General features: G+C 37.7%; 1 pseudogene; it reads left to right on the top strand.

Moving 5' to 3' along the window:
• Positions 1-13,720, top strand: part of LOC139744011 (uncharacterized) — a 69,839-nt pseudogene that overhangs the window by 15,222 nt on the left and 40,897 nt on the right.

Here is a 13,720-nt window from a genome sequence, read left to right as displayed (position 1 = left end):
ATATGTTTGAATTTTCCAAACCAAACTTGAAAAGAAATTCAGTTCAGGATATATGTACATTGTACAAGTTTATGTTGTGCTGCATACAACATTTATATGTCAGTCTTCTTTTTTTCTTTTTTTGTGTGCAAACAAGCTCATCATTTCAGATGCAAAGAGACAAACCAGAAGAAAATATCAATGAATTTGTGGGCAAAGCCAAGCTTGACTATGTTAATATGTTATATTAATTCACTTGTGGTATTTTAAACAGAACTCCTTTTATGTCTTTAATGATAAATAAAAAAAACCCAGCAATATACTGCACTAAATTTTAGATCATTGAGGAACTAAATGGCAAACACTACGATCTAGTTCAAATTTTACTGAACGTTTGCTTTCGTGCAGTTCACCTAGTCTTGTCATGATTTTATGCAAACCTGGTGCTTGCTGAAGAATTGCCATTATGAATGATTATGTACAGTGCTACAGGTGATGTCCCTCTTGGTAGAATGAAATAAAACAAAACAAAACCTGAAGTATCGTTTCTTTACAAATTTTTAGATCTGAACTGTTTAGGACCATTGATATCAGACGTTTATGATAGCAGTATTATTTACTTTGTGTGTGATTGGTATAATAGAAAGATCAAGTAAACACCTGTTTGTTCATATGTCTATATACAATGCTAGTTTTCCTTCTTTTTTTTAAAAAAGTTTTTGAGGTAAAAGTTGCAATGGAGTTTTAAATCACTAATGACACCAACAGTGTGCACATTTTATTCCTAACTTTATGATTAACTAATTCTGTCCCTCTCATAACTTTCTGTTACTACCGATGATAGGGGTATTTGAGATGAAGAAGATATGAACTAAAACCTCTGGATACAGTGAAAGTGAATAGCTACCAGTACATTCTTCTTGGTGGATATGATCATTGACTGTAACACTGAAAATGAAGTGTTCTCCAAATTGTCCCACATAAATATGTATACATACAGTATCCCCACATATGTGAGAAAGAAAAATAGAATAGCATGCAAAATTGGATTATCTGTACTCACTACCTGTTCCATGCACAAATATATCATCTTCTACTATGAAGTGTGGCAGAGGTGTGTTACTGTTTACACCCACAACTATTTACACTTTGTATGTGGGCACATGGCATAACTTTGTAAATATTTACTCTGCCATTAATCAGCATTTTATTCGTTCATTGCCAAGTGCATTTGTCAAAGTGAGGGTATTTATGTTGCATGCATGATTTAACGTTTCTGCATTCCATCAAAAACTCCGGCATGCAAAGGTTGTATAGCTTGTAAGCATTAAATGCCAAAAGCATTGGGCAAAGACTTGTAGTTCAATATCTGCATACCCATACTCTGTAGTATTAAACCCAGTGTTGCATACTGGCTCTGCAATGTGTATTGTTGAGAAACACCAATAATAGCTGGCCTTGATGTAGAGGGGCAATAACTTTTTTATGCATAATGTATATTTGGTATTGAATTACAAAGCAGGTTTATTGAGTGTGTGTTTCTGTGTTATACAACTGTATGCAGTAATGTACTCTCATCCTATCCAGATACTTAATCCCACTTTACCTGTCTGCAGTTGCATAGTATGTATTTTTGTGTCTTCTCTTCTTTCTCCTTTTCTACTTTATTGGTATTGCTCTGTGGCTGTTTTTCTCTCAATATATTAGGATCGTTCTCTTTCAGTCTGTTTTGTTTCTGTTGTTTTTTTTATATGACTCTTTTCATTTCATATGTCCAGTTGTGTCTGTGTGTTTGTTTGTTTGTGCATTTGTGTGTTCAAATTGTGTCCTTGCATTTCCCAGTTTTAATTTCCTGTAGTTATCACTCCAATCCAATAATCAGGAGTAGCTGTGTGGTCGGCCCTGTGTGGAAAGTCCCTAACTTTGATACTTCTCAATCTATTATCCATAGCCTTGATTAGATTCTCCCATCATGATGCAGCCGCATTGTGCTCAGTTTTCATCATAATGAGATATGAATGGCAATTATAAGAGATTATTACTTTTTCTCATGGCCACGGCTGTAGCAGTAAAAGTTATGGCACAATCTCAGGCCTTGTGCAGAGCTGACAAATTGATACATTGGTGCAGTGCAATTGCCAGTGGCGTTGTTTATCCATTGCTCTGTCTATGAAGTCCCTTGGTATTATGGTGATCATTCACAACACACAAAGCACTGACACTGCACAGATGTTTGTTGTGACCCCCAACTTAATTTGCAGCACAGTTTTCATGTCAATGCACTTGATGTGTTTATGTTGTTTTTTTAAACCCTCTTCAACGAGACTATCTGTGGAGCTGTCTTGTGCACCATTACATTAGTGATCAGATTTAGGAAAAGTGACTGATAGTAGGATTTATGAAAAAGAAAGCTGTTGTGAGAGATACTAACAAATTCATGGTTCATTTTCTGTCAAGAAACTTTGCAGTGCAAAAGTGGGTAACAAGGAAAGTGGCTGATGAAGACACTGTGCAATTCATGCAGGAATTAGGATATGAAAATTGTGGGGTTCATCCAAAGTGAGCCCAAAACGCATTAAAATAAAAACAGCAAACCTTGTCTGTGTCTGAAGAGTTCTTATAGCAGAGGAAACTATACTTGTGAAAAATGGTTATTCAAAGAAGTCAGAGAATGTACTCAACAAATTTTGTCAAAGCTCATAGATCAGTCATTCTGTATTAGACATTATGGTTTTACAGACAAATTATAACAGTGATTGTGTAGTTGATAGTACAAAGTAAAACTTTAAAAAAAGCAAAGCAAAACAAAAGCAAAAGTTAAAAAAGAATTAGATTAAACAGGCCATGACAATTTATTTTCTTTTACTTGTATGTTTATCTACCAATATTATCTGTAGCAAATTACGGAAAGGTAGCATAAACCTCATATAACTTGGTTGCACCTCATTGCGATTTCAAATCTCCTCTGAAGCAGCTGGTTGATTGTGTTTATACTGCCATTCAGGTGAAACAATGCTCAAAAGTGACATATAATGAGGGCACCATTTACTAAGCATGGGTGGCCTGGATCGTGTTCAATAAGTTGCACTGCAAAGTGTCGAGACAGAAATGGCTTCATGTGACCTAATTGAAGTGTTTTCCTTGCACGCAAACACACGCGCACCCTCGCGATAGTGGGAAGACACGATCCGCAAGACAGACTCGCGGTACGCGGACGCGACGGACGAAGAGCTGACACAACATGTCCAGCACCTGCTGGATCAGCACGGCCACGACCGGCGGCACTCCGACTACAGCCTCATGGGGTTCTCCTACCTGCCGCCGAGCCCCACCCAGCAGGAGAGACTGTCGCCACGGAGACACTCCTCCCTGGTGGGCTACGCCCCCAAGATGCCCATGTACGAAGAGGGGCGGATGAGGTCCATGGAGCTCGAAACGCCCCTCGAGGAGGACGAACTCGAGGCGGAGAATCTCGAACGTGACGACGAACGCGGTGCCAACGGCGAGGCGGATGGGGACTTCGACAGCGAAGACCACAATCACAAACATAACATGTACAATGATTACATTGACGGCAATAATTACATCACTCATCATCAATCAGATTGGTATGAAAAGGAACATCTAGGTCCCCATGAGGGGATGGACTTCGACGAAGACCCAGAAGAAAACGCTGCAGAGCAATATGTATATATTACGATGGTGAATGCCAGCTGTGATACCAAAGAGGTGCTTTTTTTCACTCATCTTTATCTTAACCACCTATTTGTCTGATTATTGCCTAATTCTTTTTCTTTTTTGGGGGGAGGGGGGACAGGTATGAAAAAAAGATCAGGTGACCTTTTCCTTTTGGCAATGTCCTGGTTTGATACATTTTTAAATATTCACTCATGTTCTAATGGTTAAAATCTGGTTTGCAAGTGATGTAAGGTATCCATGGCAGTTTAGAGGACTTTGGTAACCAATTCAATCTGGGAAAGATCATCTTTGCTCTGCCATAAAAAAAAGACTCTGCAATAGATGCAAAGTGTCTGGCATCTGGAAGAGAGTAGATACAAGTGCTTTTATTCTCATGTCTGTCTTGGTTACAGGCATTCGTCTCTTTGGTTTCTTGTGATGTACTACTACTTCCAGTCGAGTCTGCTGTGCAATTCTAACATTTTGATGTCTACAGGTCAATCAGAGTTCAGAGTTGTAAGTGTGGAAGGGGTATTAAACTATGGTGCATTTTTTGAAATTCAGAAAAAAAAAATGGCAAAAAAAAAAATCTTGCACGCAGCATTTTTTGTGTAACTTAGGATGCCCAGTCTCCTAAAGAGGGGATGACAAATACTCATTGAGTCCCATTCTGACAGTCTCCAAGCTTGTTTCAGTCTTTGATAAATTATGTGTGTAGTTAAACTCTTTGTAAATTCTGTCCACTTCGCAGCGTGTGGTAGAGGTGAGACTCGTAGTTTGCTTGCGCACAAAAAGATTGAGCTGGAGGAAATAAAAGATTCAATCAATTGCCAGTCTCTTTGTTCTGATTGTAAAATCCCACTCGAGCAGAACAGACTAACAAACAATGTTTTTGAATGAATTCTAGCTCTCCCTCAACTCCATTGATGGTCCGTATCAGTCCATGTTTGTATTTTTATCAAAAGTTCGACGGCATTTATCAATTGCCAAGGTTTTTACTGTTGCTTTTAATATCTGTCTGATATGACCGTATCTTTCTGTTGTCTGTCTATTCTGCTTGAGAATTGGCTGTGTATAGACTGGCCCTATCTGCACTGACCGCTCAAGCTGATCAGTGTTTACATTCACAAAATAATGCCACACCATTTCATGCATATCAGTAGACCTCTGACTTCCTAGACAGGTAAAGCATGCATAGTATTTTGCAGTTTTCTATACCATGTGCTCAAATTGGTGTCAGAAATTTCCATTGAACAGCTCAGTGTATACATGCTGTGAAATAAGGACAAGGGGAGGCAGCATTTTGACATCATAATTCATGATACTGACAAGTTTTATTCATTTTTCTATTTATTCATTTTCTGTACCCAGGGTAGCCCCATCAATGGTTTATACACTTGGGGGCCCTGCAACAAACTAACAACGTAGCAATTAATTCAAGATACACTAGGTAACAAATCAAGAATGGTATGTTGATAAACCAACTCCTGTTACCACTTAACACTTAACATGTGGACTTTGTTTGATTAAGCATTGGGACAGAATACAGATCCGTTTCTCAGAAAATGATTTTTTATGACCAAGAAGCTATGAATGACCAGTGATAGTTATACTTTGTAAAGCATCGAACAAGCTTTACATAAACAAGCTTGTATAACTATCTGAGTTCAATGATCAATGCTACAGTTCAGTCCCTTTGGAATTCCTTGAACTTGCAGGGGGTAAATACAAAGTCTACACTTGTACAAATGTACTTGCATCTAGATCAAAAGAATTGGTAGAATTATTCACTTTCATTGACTATTTTATTCCAGATCTGAACTCAGATATGGGTGTCTAGTAAACTGGTTGATAAAGAATACATTGCAATCTTTGACTTTTAAAGATGTTGGATAGGTCGATTGGTTAGGTGAGTTTTGTAGCTATTTTTGTACAAGTTGCAGCCTGTGTACAACAGTTTGGTTTGAGACTGTCGCCAAAAGTAGGAAAAATTTATAGTACCTGGTATCTTTCTTATTGGATTCCAAACTACAATGTTGACATTTCATATTCGTAGCAGCTGTTACAGGAAAACCTTGCAGTGGGGCTCACTCTTTATGAAGCTCTGCAGATGAACTTGCAGCTGTTTCTGGTTTCTCTGTTTGGGTAGTGATGTTAAATTTTATTTCAAATTTAAGGCAGAATTTCACTTTTTTCCCCTTTCAACCTCAGATTAATTAAACTCAGTCTCAACCAGTGCCTTTACTGGCCTGTCACAGCTTAATGACACGTAGACCACCTAGTGTGTGTGTGTGTGTGTGTGTGTGTGTGTGTGTGTGTGATGATGAAGGAGATGTACACTGTAGCCCCCTCTCCCTTAATTACAACAGCATAGACGGGACTCTGTCAGCCAAATTGGCTACAAAGATTAATGGCAGAGGAGGAGCCGTTGCAATATGTCTGTGCTACCACTTAGCATAACAATATGAATTTGAAAAAGGAACAATTTAAGCTCTAACCTTGAAAAACAACTAGTCATCAATTTCAATACGTAGTGTTAGTCTAATGTTGCAAAGAAAAATATACTATATTTGGGTTGATGTTAAGGTGTTATTAGTTTTCGCTCAGTAAAAGTGCAATGGGACGATGACATGCAGTGTGCAACCTGTACGCACGCAAAGTGATAGATTACTCTGCGGTCGTTTCCCTCCTTCCCCGCCTTTTGTGCCTATAATGGTAGTGAGAAAGAGTGGACCGATCTGACGATGTCATTCTGAATATTCAAGTGTGTGATTGGATAATTGCCGGGCATGTCCACTGCAACTCAATCCTCGCTAATGGCATTAATATGTGGAGTCACGTGTATGTTTGCTGATTTGGCCGTTGTTTAAATTGCTTGTGTGTCATTTCCATTCACAATTAGTTTGAATCAGCTCTTGAGTTTTAGGAGATTACTGGTAATTTATTTGTGCGTGTGGCTGGTATGATGGAGAGTTATTCGCACTGTGGTGCAATGGCATTTGGATGCCATGGAATGCACTTTTAAATTTGAACAGCAGGTGTAGATAAACTACAAATGGATGCCCTCTTGAAAACAAAAACCATTCAATGCATGATAATCATTTTTTATTTGTAAAATATTCCGTAAAGCAGGGAATACATGAATATTGATACATTGGCTATTGTATTTGTCATGGTTCAAGATGTAGAGTTTGACTTATGCCTACAAGTATATCCCAGTAGTTTTTCTTTGTGTGTGTGTGTGTGTGTTTGTGTGCAGAAGTGTTAAAAAATGGTTAGGATGACATACGAAACCACTTGTGCTGGATTACAGCATGCTTGTAATTTACTTCTCTGATGCTGTAATCATTGATATTTTCAATTAATTTCTGGCACTGAGCTGCTCAAAAACATTTTGGTGGGTTCTTGAGTTTACGCTTTGCAATAGTCAACCCATTGAAAATGAGCAGAGAAAATTGTGAAGATATTTTGCAGGTTTAGAATTTGTGCTTGCCAAAAATAGCGCAAAATATGTGAAAATTAATGTACGCCACAAAAATTGAACTGCATTTACAGTAAAAGATACATTGTGCAAGTGGTCAATGCACAAATGAGTCGAAAACCTTCTAGGATTTCTGCTTTTAAAAGACATTTGATACAACAACATTGTGAGTGATCTTGATAATGAGACAACAAAGTGTTCTCAGCCTGTCACTTTTTCATTAACATTTTATGCAGTACTGTACTGCATCTGGCAATGAGAGAGGTTAGATTTTAGTCTTGCTCATTGCCTTCGTAACAAATTATACCCTGTGAGTGTGAGGATGGAGATACAATGTATAATACCCCCTAAACCTGCTATCAGATTCAGCCATGAACATTTTCGAAGAAATTAGTCACATTGTTGAGAGTTGTTGAAAAGCTGGCGCAGAACGTGTCGGGTTACAAATGCTCGCAGATCTCAATGATAGGATTTCAGGGGCCTCCCGTGGAACTCTTGTGCGCCTGTGATTTGAGTTTTGTGATCATTCAGCCTTTTGATGGGATTCATCGCTGAACTTTTTCAAAGTCTAATTTTGGAACAAAGTATCTTATGTATCACTTTTACTGTATTTGGCCCCTGTACGTGTATGGATCTGATCGTATAATTGCTTGACACAGCTTGGGAAGACTCATTCTTTGTATGGAAGGCTATGCATGACACGGTGGATTTTGCTGTGCCCGTTTAGTAGAGTTTCTAATGTGAGGATCATTCCCTGTGAGCAGTTGTGATATATTACTCATGTATCTCATCAGCTTCAAGCGTTTTGGAACTGTGAGTGTGTGTTATTTTCATCCAGTGATAATGCTATCTTGTTTTAGTATTTTAGGGAGTAGAATGAGGTTTGGTGTGAGTTTACAGACAAGTTCAGCAGACCCTCGCATTTATTGATTTGAATGCATATTGTAATGACATTAGAATTGTATTGATTTAAATGCATGTTTTAATGAAATTAGAATTGTATTGATTTAAATGCATGTTGTAAAAAAATGAGAATTGTATTGATTTAAATGCATGTCGTAATAAAATTAGAATTGTATTGATTTCGAGCACTGATGTGTGTACCTTTGTACTACACATGCTATATAGTATAACTATTGTGTGTGAATTAGCTGTTTTTGTATAGCTGGATCAGTTCAGTTTGTGTGGGGGTCTGAAATACAAAAAGTCAAGTCTTGATTTCCACCAAGATAGACTTGTTTGCTTTTAGTCAGTTGATGTTAAAAGTACCTCTATGTAATTTAGTCTCTCTTTGTTGGGAGTTTCCAGTGTGCATTTTCTGTGAAAGAGTTGACATTTATTAGTCATACTGTACCAGGTAGACAGTGAGATACATGAAAAAACAGACATTGTTGAATTAGTGAGGTTTCCAGTAAATCGTCAAATGTGCTCTCTCTTTACTTAATATTTTGCCTCTACCATCTGCCTCATTTCAAGAATTTTTCCTCCATATTTCACAATCAATGTTGGTTAATTTGTCTGTAAGAGAAATATTTACAAAATTCAATTTACTCTTACCTATATTTTGTTTTTTCCTCCCAGCTGGAGCAGAGTTACAAGGCTGATGCGGGTATCGAGCGGGAGCGGGAGGAGCAGAACCGGAGCCTCGTGTCGCAGAATGTGGAGCTGCGGCGCAAGCTTGAGGATGAGCACGCCAGCTACAAGCGCAAGCTGCAGGCCTACCAGGACGGCCAGCAGCGTCAGGCCCAGCTGGTGCAGAAGCTTCAGGCAAAGGTGAGCCAGGGCAGAGTGTGTGCTGCACTTGGACAGTCTACGTTATGTATGTACAGTCATCACCGCGTAGGTGTCTGTATGTGGGACTACATGAGCACTTCACTATGCTCTGACTGTAGAGGTTACTTTCGGAGGTATACATAACAGATTATAGTTCTCTCACTTTGAAACAGACATACTGGGATATGACATTTATAACCAAAGATAAATGCAGTGAAGATAGCTTATACTTTACAGACTATCTTTTTCTTTTTTTAAAGCAAATATTTTGACAGTAGATTGCTTGATTTTGCACCTTACATCCTTGTTTATTTGTGTACATAACATAACAAAGAATTACATATCATTCAGCATCAGTTGAAATATCATTTGACCATTGCCAATTTTCACCTTCGTATAAAGGGGAGGCAAATTTACAAAATGCTAAACATTTAACTGCAATCAGTTATCGAAAGCTTTTGTTACAAACTACATTGTGCATCATTTGTCTCTTCTCCCAGGTGCTGCAATACAAGAGGAAATGCGGTGAGCTGGAAGCACAGCTTCATGACAACCTCAACGACACTGAAAGGCAGAAGATTTCTGTGAGTATGAAAAGGACATGTAACAACTGCACATTGGAACATGCAATTCTCTCTGCTGCATTCTCAATACCCCACTTGATTAATTTCATACTTTCTTTTCTGCAGCTTTTTCATGAAGAGAATTTTACAAAAAAATGCATTATGCAGATCGTATGAAATATGACACTTAAGTGTACATGTTGAATATATGATGCAAGTTGATAAAATACAGACATCGTATTGTAAATAATGAGCAATTTAGTTGTATATTCTATTACAAAGTGTTTAATGGGATAACAGGGGTTGACACGAATTGTACATCTTGAACCTTCAACAACTCTGGAAAACATCTGTAATCTGTATTTGCTTTCTTAATACAAGAGATGCAGGTGCACCTATAAGTAATTTGAAAATCATGAGAAATCGTCAAAATATGAGAATCAGGACCACATACTCTGAAATGCTTCTTCTGTTTGTATGTGGTATGTATCTCATTGGCCTAGCAAAATCTACATGAAATGATAGAATTTAAAAGGAACAAAGAATGCAGAAAGACGCCACTATGTAAGAATGATGTCTGCAAAATTTTAGTTGCAGCGGGCAGGTCTATCTTGGATACCCCTGTGACAGTATTTTGTTAAAAGGGCTATTATCTCAGACACAATATGCCACTCACCCTATCAGAATCTTTCATCGAAAATTTGGGACTTCCCCTTTTCTAACCAATGGGACTTTCCCTTTACTTCCACCTCTCCGCCCTCTTTGTCATGTACAGCTGCAGTCCACCACAGACAGCCTGCAGACCCAGCTAGAGGAGGCTGAGACCAAGCTGAAGATCAGGGAGGATGAGCACACCACCGAGCTGGAGGGGACCCTCATTCGTCTGGAGGAAGAGCAGCAGAGGTAACTCCCCTCCTTACCTCCCCCCCCCCCCCCCCCCTTTCCCCTCTCCTCCCCTCTTCCTTCCCCCATAGCTACAATTATAATGCTCTAGCATCCCTTTCCCCATTGTGTGATTTTTTGTCAGACATTTTTTTTTTTTCATACAAGATCCCCCCCCCCTTTTTTTTTTTGCCTGGAATAGAACATAGATTTGCCATGTTATACATTTTGCGTGTAGTTGTTTTGATTTTTTTCCTTAGTTTTTAGTCAGAATGGAAACATTACCAAAACTTAAGTATTATTGATACATGTACATACAACTCGCATGCACACTGACATGCATACACATAATTATCATATCTCTTCTGTTCTATTGTTCTCTCAATACATAACTATTACATTATGTATAAACTATAACAATAAATGCTGAAAATCCCCATAAACTTTGTACTTGACTTAACAGATTTCATGTCTTTCAATGCTATATTGTAATGAGTGAATCAGGGAGACAAAAGAATGAACTACTGCATTTTCACCCTAAATTCAATTATAGCCATCCAGATATTGACTAAAAAACCTGTATACTATATAAGTGGTTATTTTTGCGAGGGTTTAATTTTTGTGAGGGTTTGATTTTCACGAATTTCGTGAATCACAGTTGGATCGGGAATTTAACAACATGCGAAAATGTCGCCTTATACTAGAATAACAATGCATGCAATATAGCGTTGATGTCTATTCACGAAAAACAACATCTCTCAAAAATGTCTGTGACCTTCTTATTCACGAAAATAACAGCTTATACGATGTAACAGTTCATACATCACAAAGGTAGTCTTGTAATGTTTGGAAGTGCTAGGTATGTTACGACCAAAATCATTACTCATGAAACACACGAAGCAGCTGTCTATAGATGATGGCACTGTGAGTTTTATTGATCATAAAAAAGTTGAATTGATGGTACATTTGATGTTACTCATTATTGCTAACTGTTTATGTTGAGAAAATATACAATAAGATCATCTCTCGCCAATAAAAGACTGGAAACATCTATTTCTTATAAGAATACACACCAAAAAATGCTTTATTTCGATTTCCCCCTTTTCAACAGTACCATTGCAACTTTTAGCAGCTGTCGGTAATCTTTTTTTTTTCTTCTTCTTCTTCTAAATTTGCAAGGCAAAGATATATGAAATAAATTAATACTCTTTTGAAAATATTTAGACATTTGTATGTCAAAAGCTTGTGTGATCCTGGAATACTAATGGTACATTTTACTAAATGAAATAGAAAGTGTCTGCCTTTTGCTTTTTATTGAAGTGATAAGATAAAAACAAGACCACCTAACATGGCCACATTCTCATGTTCATTAAATTTGCAAGATGAAGTAAAACAATCTCTCACAACCAATTGGATATGTCGCTGGGAGAAAAAAAAAAGTGAATCGCATAACTCTGATATTAGTTCCCAGCAAATGCATGCAAGAGAATGGAGATGCTGTGTTGATGAGAAAAATTAATTTGCAAAGATCCCCCATCCCCTGTTCATGGGAGGCTCAGCAGGGTGTTACTGAACCCTTTTCAGCCGAGCTAATCACCAAAAAAAGCTGTCTTTCACTCTTTTTTCATACATAGAACACTATTGTGGGGTTGATTAGATGGGATGAGGGATGGAGGGAGAGGGGCACGCGATTGTTTCTGGGAATAAAATATATATGACCTTGATAAACATTAATGGATTCACAGTCCAGCGACTCCCAGCAGTCATATTGATTTCAGGGGAGATGATATATCTAGTCTGACTCGGCAGGCCCTGTTTGGTCGTACGAGCATTTGATTTAGCAGTGAATGAATGTCAATTTAACTGCATCTGTCAAGTCTTTTGAGTATGTACTGTTCATGTATATTAAAATCATTAGTTTTAAAAGTCATCTAGTCTTTCTGGGCTCTTTGCTTGGTATGATATGATATCAATTTAAAAAGAAATTGTTTTGTCTTTCTCCTGTAAGAGTCAATAATTGTTACGGTCTATGTATTACTTTGGAGTATAAATGTCTGCCAATAGTCAATAACACGATTTGTTCTGTGAAAGTTATCTAGGCATGAATGCCTTCTTTGAAGGCCTTACAAATGAGTTTAATCATTCTGAATATAATGCCTTTCAGAGTTCGTATTGTGACCATACTATTCATGTGTGTATTCTTTTCTGATGAAACCAGAATTCTTGCTTTTAACTCATTTGACGCAGAAATCCAGTTTAGCATTAATGTTATTGTTCGCTCTGTTATAACTACACTGTACAAATGGTATGGCAGGGAAAATGTTTAATCCTATTTCTTATTATTTGATGCTTGCAAAGTTTAAAACTGCAGCTCAAAGATGAACTTGAAAGGTAACTTGCGTTAACAATTGTTGATTTTTTTTCTTTAAGAGCAGAAGTCATCCATTAGTCTTTGGCAAAAGCTCTCGCTCGTGCAGTTTCACAGCTAATTCTGCAGTTGATTTGTGAAGCAGTGGTCCTTTTCGTTGTGGTTCAAAGAAATACACCCTTTTATTGTGATCAGCAAAATACTTCCCCCATTCCTATAATTCATGATTTCTAACGTACAAAGTGCTCTCTTCTTCTCGGTCGCCAGGGGAAAACAGAAAAAAACTCTACAACACTTCTCTTCTGCAACAATAATGTTTACCTGCTTCAGTGTTCACTTTCTGAATGCATGTTTCTTCACTCTCAATGACATGGATGTCCTGATCAATTTATGCAGTGTACTTTCTTTGTATACATGTACAAATGTTTTGGCTTCCTCTCAGAAGATTAGAGAAAAAAACAATTTGAGTAAAGGTGTAATTCACACCCTTCTTTTTTCACTCACTATCATCTGTGATAATAGAAAAAACTTGACCTCTTTTGGGATTATAATCTGTCTAAATCTTGTGACTGAAGTGCTTTTATTACTTTTTGAATAGACATCCAAATGATATGCATCTTTGGAAAGTCACGGAGGTACCTAGAAAGTCCAAATTATCCCTAGAAGTAAGAATAAGCATTAGCCCCACTGAAAAAGAAAAGAAAAGATAGAAGTTTGGAAATTTACGAAGGTTGACCAGAAAATCCAAATCATTTACTAAAAGAAAGAATAAACATAAGTTCCTCTTAAACAGGAGTCAGAGAAGTTCATCTCTTGACCTCGTGCTCATGAGGTTAAGGGGAGGGGATTGTTGCTGTAAAGTAGACCTATCGCTGGTGGTGGTATTATCATCATTGACTGTGTAAAAAAGGAGATAGGCCTCATATCATGCTGTATTGCAAAGTTTTGCTGAGCCTCTCCGGGATTTCTGCAGATTTTACATGTACATTGATGTGT

Source organism: Diadema antillarum, unplaced genomic scaffold (genome assembly GCF_040938485.1).
Source record: "Diadema antillarum isolate AM-2024a unplaced genomic scaffold, OU_Dant_1.0 seq00001128_RagTag, whole genome shotgun sequence".
Taxonomy (NCBI): domain Eukaryota; kingdom Metazoa; phylum Echinodermata; class Echinoidea; order Diadematoida; family Diadematidae; genus Diadema; species Diadema antillarum.
This window is presented reverse-complemented; position numbering and strand designations above follow the sequence as displayed.